We start from the raw sequence: 8,661 nt of genomic DNA, 5'->3' as shown, positions 1-8,661 counted from the left end.
TTTCCCTGGAGCACCAGATGGTGAGGGGTGACCTTACAGAGGTTTATAAAATCGTGAGGGGCACAGATAGGGTAAATAGACAAGATCTTTTTCTTGGGATGGGAAAATCCAGAACAAGAGGGCATAAGTTTAGGGTGGGGGGGGTGGTAAGATTTAAAAGGGACTGAAAGAGCAACTTTTTCATGCAGAGGGTAGTGTGTGTATGGAATGAGTGACCAGAGGAAGTGGTGGAGCCTGGTACAATTACAACATCTACAAGACATCTGGATGGGCATATGAATAGGAAGGATTTGGACCAAGTGCTGGCAAATGGGACTAGATTAATTTAGGATATCTGGTCAGCATAGTTGAGTTGGACTGAAGATTCTGTATATCTCTATGGTTCTATGACTGGTAGTTGCCCTCCTGTGAAATCAGTATTAAGATCGTAACTGAATGATGAAAATTTGCCTCACCTGATTTCTGTGGAGAGGAGGGAAAACATGAGTGGGGTGATCATGATCTAGCAGCAGCTCTCAGGAGTGTAGGGCTCCGGAGGAGCATTTCTTTTCCTCATTTGGCTTCAGGATAGGTATGTTTGTAAAAAAATTACTTACACTTAGGAACCAAAATATGAGCAACTAACCTTTACTAGTTATATTATTAGGCATGATTAGATATTAGTCTGGATTCAAATGCTAATGAAGATTTCATTCATATTTTCAATTACGAAGAATCAGAGAAATGCTGATAATTATAGGATTAACATGCAGATATATCAAATTCTGGAAATATTAATCTCTAGTTTTTTTAATACACATAGATCATATGAGTACATTGCTAGTTCGCTAATTATTAGTAATTTATCACTAATCATCAAACAATTGCCTAAAAACCAAAAAAAGCAAGATTCACTAAATCATACTTTATAAGATCTTTGCTTGATAGGAGAACTTAAGTCAATTTTTTATTTTCAAAATACAGTCGGTTCTGATATAACATGATAGCTCTGTTCTCGTGCAATTTCATATTATAACAAAATGGTGCAATAGCCACTCCATTTTTACTAATGGGACCAAAATTGCGTTAGAGTCAATACAGGTAAGGAAGGTTCACCTTCTACAAGTAGCGGTCTAAATTCTTCAATTGCATTAAACCCAATTCGTGTTGAAGAAACACACATTAAAACGGAACAGCTGTAATTCAAAATCCAGATCACTAAAACAATTGTGTAGTTTTCAAATGATCCATCGTAGTTTTGACAGCCACCTCAGGAAAGACAGTAGATTGTATAGTTATCTGACCGGAAGGGTGTAACCCTAAAACTATACAACCTACTACCTCATCCCAAAGGACAGTAATATTCTGCTGCAACATCCAAGGAGGAAAAATAGCAGCCTTCAATATATGTACCTGCATAGAAGGGAACAAAAAAAGGAAACCAAAATCTGAAAGTGTAATCCACATGAAAATATTTTCTTATTTTGGTCAGTTCAAAACAAATAATTGAGGAGATGGAATTTAATTTAGATAAATATGAGGTGTTGCATTTTGGTAATGCAAACCAGAGCAGAACTAATACCAGTTAACGGTAGGGCCGTGGGGAGTGTCACTGAACAAAGAGACCTAGGGTTTCAGGTACATAGCTCCTGAAATTTGAGTCACAGACAGGGTGACAAAGAAGGCATTTGGCACATTTGCCATCATTAGTCAGTGTATTGAATGTAGAAATTGAGATTTTATGTTGCAGCTGTATAGGACATTGATAAGGCCACTTTTAGAACACTGTGTTCAGTTCTGGTCTCCATGCAATAGGAAAGATTTACAAGGATGTTGCAGGTTTGGAGGATTTGAGTTACAGGGAAAGGCTGAATAGGTTGGGGCATTTTTCCCTGGAGCATCAGAGGCTGAAGGGTGACCTTGTACAGGTTTATAAAATCATCAGGGCATGGATAGGGTGAATAGCCGAAGTCTTTTTCCCAAGGTAGGGGAATCCAAACTAGAGGGCGCAGGTTAAGGTGAGATGGGAAAGATTTGAAAGGGACCTGAAGAGCAACTTTTCCACAGAAAGGGTGGTGCCTGTATGGAATGAGCTGCCTCAGAGGTGGGTTCAATTACAACATTTAAAGGCATTGGGATGTGTATATGAATAGAAAGGGTCGAGGACTATAGGCCAAATGCTGGCAAATGGAATCAGATCAGTTTAGGGTATCTGGTCAGACAGACTTGTTGGACTGAAGGGTCTGTGTTCCTGTGCTGTATAACTCTATGACTCTATTGATAAGAGTACATATGCATTAGTGTCATAACCGCCACAATAAAGATGTGACAACCATAATGATACCAATCTGTATATCATAATTAGAATGCTAACATTAATACTTTGTCAGAATACAGCATTTAATATTGCATTTCCTTGATTAAAAACAAGTCATAAAAACATGTTTGGCAGCTTATCATTGGGCATTTATACTAACCAAAAACGTAATCAGTATGATGGCCTCTCCAGAAGGGATCTGTGAGCATGTCAAGCAGCAGGGAGGCTCTTTAATTGATCATATTGAAGAATCCTCATTGAGAAAAACAGACTATACAGGAGGAAGCTTTGTTTTAAAAGAGCAGGAAATGTAACTTTTAACTCATTGGATCAGAATTAAAAGAAAGTTTGGGACATATAAATGGAATTAAGGAACAAAGATGAAAGAAACAAAACCTAAACAGAATCATATTTTGTTTTAGAAACTGCAACTTTTGGATTTCCTTGTTTAACCTGCACTTATGTGGTTACCCTAAGCTGCTGTTTGTCTCACCATTACATTTGCAGCAAAATCTTAGCCATTATCTCTAGAGTAACAAAAACAGGCAACTTTTACCAAACTACTGATCTTTGCTGAAATACTCAACATTACGTACCTCTCGATAATAACATGGAAAAATTTAAATCTGTTGAGACTCATTATCATTTACAGTGAGAGTTAGTCACATTTGCTTACAAAAGTGATCTATTTTAAAGTATTTTCACACCTAAAAGTGCAGTTGCATTTTAACCGGATTTGTTTTCTGTAACACTCATTTATTTCACTCCTATATTTTCCTAATACTGGATCTCTGCTGTCCACTTTAAACAAGTGGATTCTAATCATTTCTTTGAAAGGTTAAATTACCATGCCTCCTTAGTGAAAAAAAATGTAAAGCAAGTATTTCTGATCTCACTTCAACAACAGCATTATTTGAATTGGTCAGGTCTCTCAATTTTAAATATGTACCATTTAACTTCATAGCATAGTATATGTTCAGTCCTTGAGTTACTAGACTAAATGTGTTAGTAGACAGGAATGCAAAAATGCAGTATGAGAAAGGTTGGATTCCTCCTGGTGCCAATATAAGAACAGGACTAGAAAAACCTGGAGTTGAGTTGAGTTGTCTGCAGTAGTAAAGGGTACACAGTATCTAGAGGTTGAAAGGAAAAGGGTAAAACACACTAATCAAGAATGGGAAGAAATGGAGGTGGAGACTTTTTGCAGAGACCATTGTCAGGACTGTCCAAATAAAATTCAACCGCCTCCATTTAAATCCTGTCACAATCAAAAATTAGCACTGGTGGTGGTCAAAGAGAACTAAGTTCTTGTTATTCATGTATCACCAAATACAGGATACTACAAACTATGGATGGATTTATGAAAAAGAGAAATGGAACAATATCATGTTGATTGTTAAAAATGCCAACCTGTACTGCTCTTTGCTCTTGAAACTTTTGCTTGACCTCTTGCTGACAAGTTTCCTATAAGCGTAAGGAAAATAAAAGTAATACTTAATGCCAGAGGTCATTAATTTAAACAATGTTAGAAATCAATGCACATAAACTGTCTTATTAAAAATACCTAGTGCTTTTAAATATAATAATTCTGCACCACTTTACTGAAATATCTGCAATACCACTGCTGGTGTTTAATTCGCCAGTATCCACGCATTGTTCTATCTGCTCAGTTGGTTTATCATGGAATGGGTAAAGTTAAAAAGTTATGTTGTTTGTTCAAGGCAATATTGAAACTATTCCATACCTCTAAATCTAAAGAAATTAAACACTATCTTAACAAATTAATAGCAAATTATGAGGTTGCCTTTTTGTGGTGGTGGGAGGGATGCCTTCACTCATCTGCAACAGAGTGATCCCCCCACCACATAAGACAAGGATATATTTGATTTGATGATTAAAAGGTGGGTGAAACTGGTACAGAACAAATATCTTCAAAGTGTCTCCACCATTCCTGCTTATTCATTTCAAGCCACATAAGCTACCTGAGACTGGCAGATGGAAGTATATGTTAATTTGTCTCTTAGCTACAAACTATGGTGAACTGAGATCAACTATGCTCCATAAAATACTAATTTTTATATTCATAAATTTATATACCCATTTATAACAAAAAAAGTCCCTTCTCTCATAAACAAATAAGAGTTGGAAGTCAATAGACAGTGGAACAGGGCACTGAAAACTTCCTCTCTATTGTACCAACTGTGCATGTTAAAGAGGTACAGTCTTTCCGCAAATGTGCTTGCTAAGGTTTTTCTTCTGTTTGAAAATGGAGCCTTCAGACCCATATCCATGATGAAAATATCACTTGTAAGTAGCATAATGATAACATTTCAACAGAAGCTAAGAGTTTTTGCTTTGTGTGTAATTTGTGATTGCAAATTGCCCAATTTTATGATTCTTTTTGCGAAGTTTCCACTTAAGACATTCTCATGTCATTGTACACAAATAGTGGAATTTGTGGATATTCCCAGAGAATTTTTTGGTGGTCCCAACTTCTATTATAAGTTTGTTAAAATAACACAATAGACTACAAAACTTTGACTTGCCCTAGACATACTATGCAGATATTTGATATTTTGTGCTCATTTGATTAATTTTGGGAAAATTGCTGAAAAGGTTCACTTTGTGGATACTCCAGGCCATCTGTTTATCAGATTTGCTATATATTCTTTAATAGAAAATAATATTGCCTTGCCTAAAATTTTAAATTTTAATTCATATATTTACTCATCTTTGTACATTATCAAAAATCAGCATCACTTCATTAAACTTGCGATTCACACCCACAGAACTGTATTATCTTTACTTCAAGATTCTTTTGCATGTTTGTTTAATAAATCAACAAAAAACAATTTGACTTGTGCTTTCAGTATTTCAGGAAGCTAAAAATTTATTTTGCATATCAGAATACCTTCTTCTCTAGTGAAAGGGAGTTAGACTAAGTCTCTCTGACTGGCATTTTAAAAATGTCAAAATAAAATCATTTAACAGAACCTGTCAAACAATAATTCCCACTTTGATGAAAGCAGTCCTCACAACTGAAACAGAAATTCTCCTCTGTGATCAGCCTCCTTGCAAATGTTCATGCCACTAGCTTCTCTCTGTTACTTTCTCGTCAGGATCCATTATTTGCTGGCTTAATCCCCGTTTCTAATCTCACATTAAAAATTTGTATCAAATACTGTTATTCCCCTCCTATTGTATGTTAAAAAAACAAAGAGAAAAGCTCATAGTAGAAATTTATCTTGGTCGCTTTTGTCAGAAAAAGGACACAGATCAGGAAGTTTTTCTGTATGTCAGTGTTGGCCGTAATCCTACAAAAACAGTCTTCCTGCCTAGGTCTAGCAAGCCATCGTTAATTTAAGGCTGAATGTTACATAAAATAACAGACAGATGGTTGGAGAAACCTTACAAAGGTGTACCACCTCAATACTCTGATTTGATGTGAAATTACTGTGTGCATGATTTGATTGGTTACTTATCAAACAGCCATGCCTTCCACTTACTATCCTAAAGATTAAACAAGGGAGTGCACACCATGCTTAAAAAGCTCTTAGCATCTGTTTTATACAATAAATGCAACATTCATTTTCATTATTCAGCTAAAGTCACAAAATTGTTTCTTGTAAATCTGGTGGCATGATGCAAAATCTTGTTTTTTTTTAATCCCCAATTCTGGTACTCGTTCATTTTTATTCAGTTGTTACATTTCTATGTGTTATACAGAATATATTTTGGACTGTGTTCCAAGATAGTAAGACATATCAAAATTGAAATGGAATTGATGCATTGCAAAGTCACACTTATCATAAGTTTTGGATATATTATTCCCATGTTTCGCAAAGCTGTTTGATATCTTTATTAAAATTGCATTTTAACAAAATGTATGATACCTTCTTACATTGAAATATTTGGTGGGGTATTCTTCTCAGACCTCAAGGATGAGCATATGGTAATGTCAATTTTAATTAAGAAAATGGGATAACCACAGCTAATGAGCTTTTGGTTAAAGTTATAGACACCTTTTTATATTGCAATGAATTCAATTTTGCATTGTAAGTACTTTGAATGAAGCAGTAATTTTGTTTTAGGAGTACCTTTGTGGAATGCAATTCAAGTTGAATACGAGGACAAGAGTAGTGAGTTGAGAGTCAATGCATTTGAGAGGAGGCAGATTCTTCAGTCAGCATATTTCTTTGGTGATGATTTGGAAAACTGGGCTACAATTTCTCTGTTACATGTGTGGTCATTCTGCTGACACATGGAATTGTTATATTAAACTTGATGAAGGGCTTATGCTCGAAACGTCGAATTCTCTATTCCTGAGATGCTGCCTGGCCTGCTGTGCTTTGACCAGCAACACATTTGCAGCTGTGATCTCCAGCATCTGCAGACCTCATTTTTTACTTGATGATTTAATACTTTAACAAAGATTTCTCAAGTACAATAGTTTGCATAATTTATATTCTCATTGCTACATAATAGGTTTTACTTGCTCTCAAATACCATAATACAATAGTGGTTTGTTTTTTGAAACACTGAGTTGATCAGACAGGAGGCCAGCAACAATAGATTTAATAATAGATTTAATATGAATAGATTTAAGACCTTGAACATAAATCAAAACTTTCGCACTTATCATGAAGCCATTTAACATAAATCTATTATGCACTGCACAGTTGTATAATAAATGTTTCAACATAAACTAGTTTTAGAACTATATATGCCTGCACTTTTAGATCATACATCATAACACATAACAAAAAATACTCACGGTCATTCAGGTAAATAATTTTAAAAACATAAAATAAATGTCAAAAGTTAATAAAATATTATAATTTTCAAATCTGTTTAATGGCTGTCTATCTGTTCATATTTACAAAGCAATTCAACATGACTTTCCAATGGAGGATGAGACCACAAGAAATAACAACAAGAATAGGCTGTTCAACTCCTTGAGCCATTCAACAGGATCATGGCTGATCCATGATCATGCTCTTTTCCTATAAATCTTGATTCCTCTACAGAGCATCAATCTATCTATCTATCTATCTCAGCATTAAAAAAACACATAATTTTCATATCTGCCTGTTCAGTCTGAGAAACACAGAGTTACAGCACAGAAGCAGGCCATTCAGCCCAACTTATCTATCCCTGAGACACCAGATACTAAAACCTTTCAAGCGTTGATGAATTTAGCTAAGGAATATTATGACCTCAAAGCCTCCTCTAATTCTGAGATATTTTACTCGGCAGTTTGAGAACCAGGGGAACCATATCATGATTTTTGACAAGGTCAGACAACTGGCAGAGGCATGTGATTTTGTTTTAACCCTAAATGAGATGCTGAGAGACATTGGGATTAACAATATGACCATGCAAAAGCACTTACTAGCTATAGCCCAACTGGATTTCATACAGACAATACAAAAGCTTTGTCGCTAGAAAATGCAGCAGGTGGAGCTTATGAATTCCAGGGTTTTCCAATGGAATTGGACATCCTCACCAGTTTGAATGGACTTGGGAAACATCACTTGAGTGAATGTAACTGCATAGACTCAGTTAGGACATTTTCTGAACAGAAGAACTCCAGATCACCCCACAGCAAAACCCCAGAACAAAGGCAGCTGTGTAAGTGATTGCAGAACAGGTCTTTACCAAAATTCACTCTAGACTCCAACCCTTAAATTTGCTTCAGACCTCAGCCAGGCTGGAAACCTACACCAGGGATTCTGGGTACATCTTCGGTTCTAGCTCTAATAAGAAGCAGCTGGTTCAGTTACCACTAATTATAAAGGACTCAGGCCCAAGCTTGACGGGGCAAAATTGGTTGAGGGAGATTCACCTAGATTGGCTCCACTTTTTTCAATTAGAAAATAGCTGCCTGGGTGAAGTCCTAACAAAATGCCCCAAAAGTCTTTCAGGAAGATCTCGGGAACTATCACAGGGGCTAAGGCCACCTTGCATGCTAACCAGGAAGCAACTGATTTTGCAAGACCTGTCTAGTATCATTTGAAATAGAGGTAGAAATCAGAAGGTGGAAAGTGAAGGAATCATCAAGCCGGTCCAATTTATGGAATGGGCAGCAGTGGTTGAACCAATTTTGAAGCCTGACAGGTGGTTCACCTTTGTAGGGATTTTAAACAAACAGTAAATCCAAATCACATTTTGCAACTGGATAAAGTACACGATCCTTCAGATAGAGGATTTTTATGCCAAGCTGGCATTCACAAAGTTGGACATGAGCCACATTTGCAAATGCACTTCCATGAGGATTCCTGAAGTATGCTACAATTAATACTCATAAGGGTTTGTACCAATATATGAGACTGCCATTTGGGATAACAGCAGCCTGTTCAATTTTT

At 36.2% G+C, this 8,661-nt stretch overlaps 1 long non-coding RNA gene across 1 annotated transcript in view; it reads right to left on the bottom strand.

The window, feature by feature from the left end:
- Nucleotides 1-1,002: 1,002 nt before the first annotated feature.
- Nucleotides 1,003-8,661, bottom strand: part of LOC132824747 (uncharacterized) — an 87,030-nt gene continuing 79,371 nt past the window's right edge. The window contains exons 4-5 of the long non-coding RNA XR_009645699.1: nucleotides 3,707-3,760; nucleotides 1,003-1,392 (exon numbers count right to left, since the gene is read on the bottom strand). This is a non-coding gene — a long non-coding RNA (uncharacterized LOC132824747). The remainder of the gene's footprint in view (nucleotides 1,393-3,706; nucleotides 3,761-8,661) is intronic.

Source organism: Hemiscyllium ocellatum, chromosome 19 (genome assembly GCF_020745735.1).
Source record: "Hemiscyllium ocellatum isolate sHemOce1 chromosome 19, sHemOce1.pat.X.cur, whole genome shotgun sequence".
Taxonomy (NCBI): Eukaryota; Metazoa; Chordata; class Chondrichthyes; order Orectolobiformes; family Hemiscylliidae; genus Hemiscyllium; species Hemiscyllium ocellatum.
Note: the sequence above shows the minus strand (reverse complement) of the source record. Positions and strands in the feature narration are given on the sequence as shown.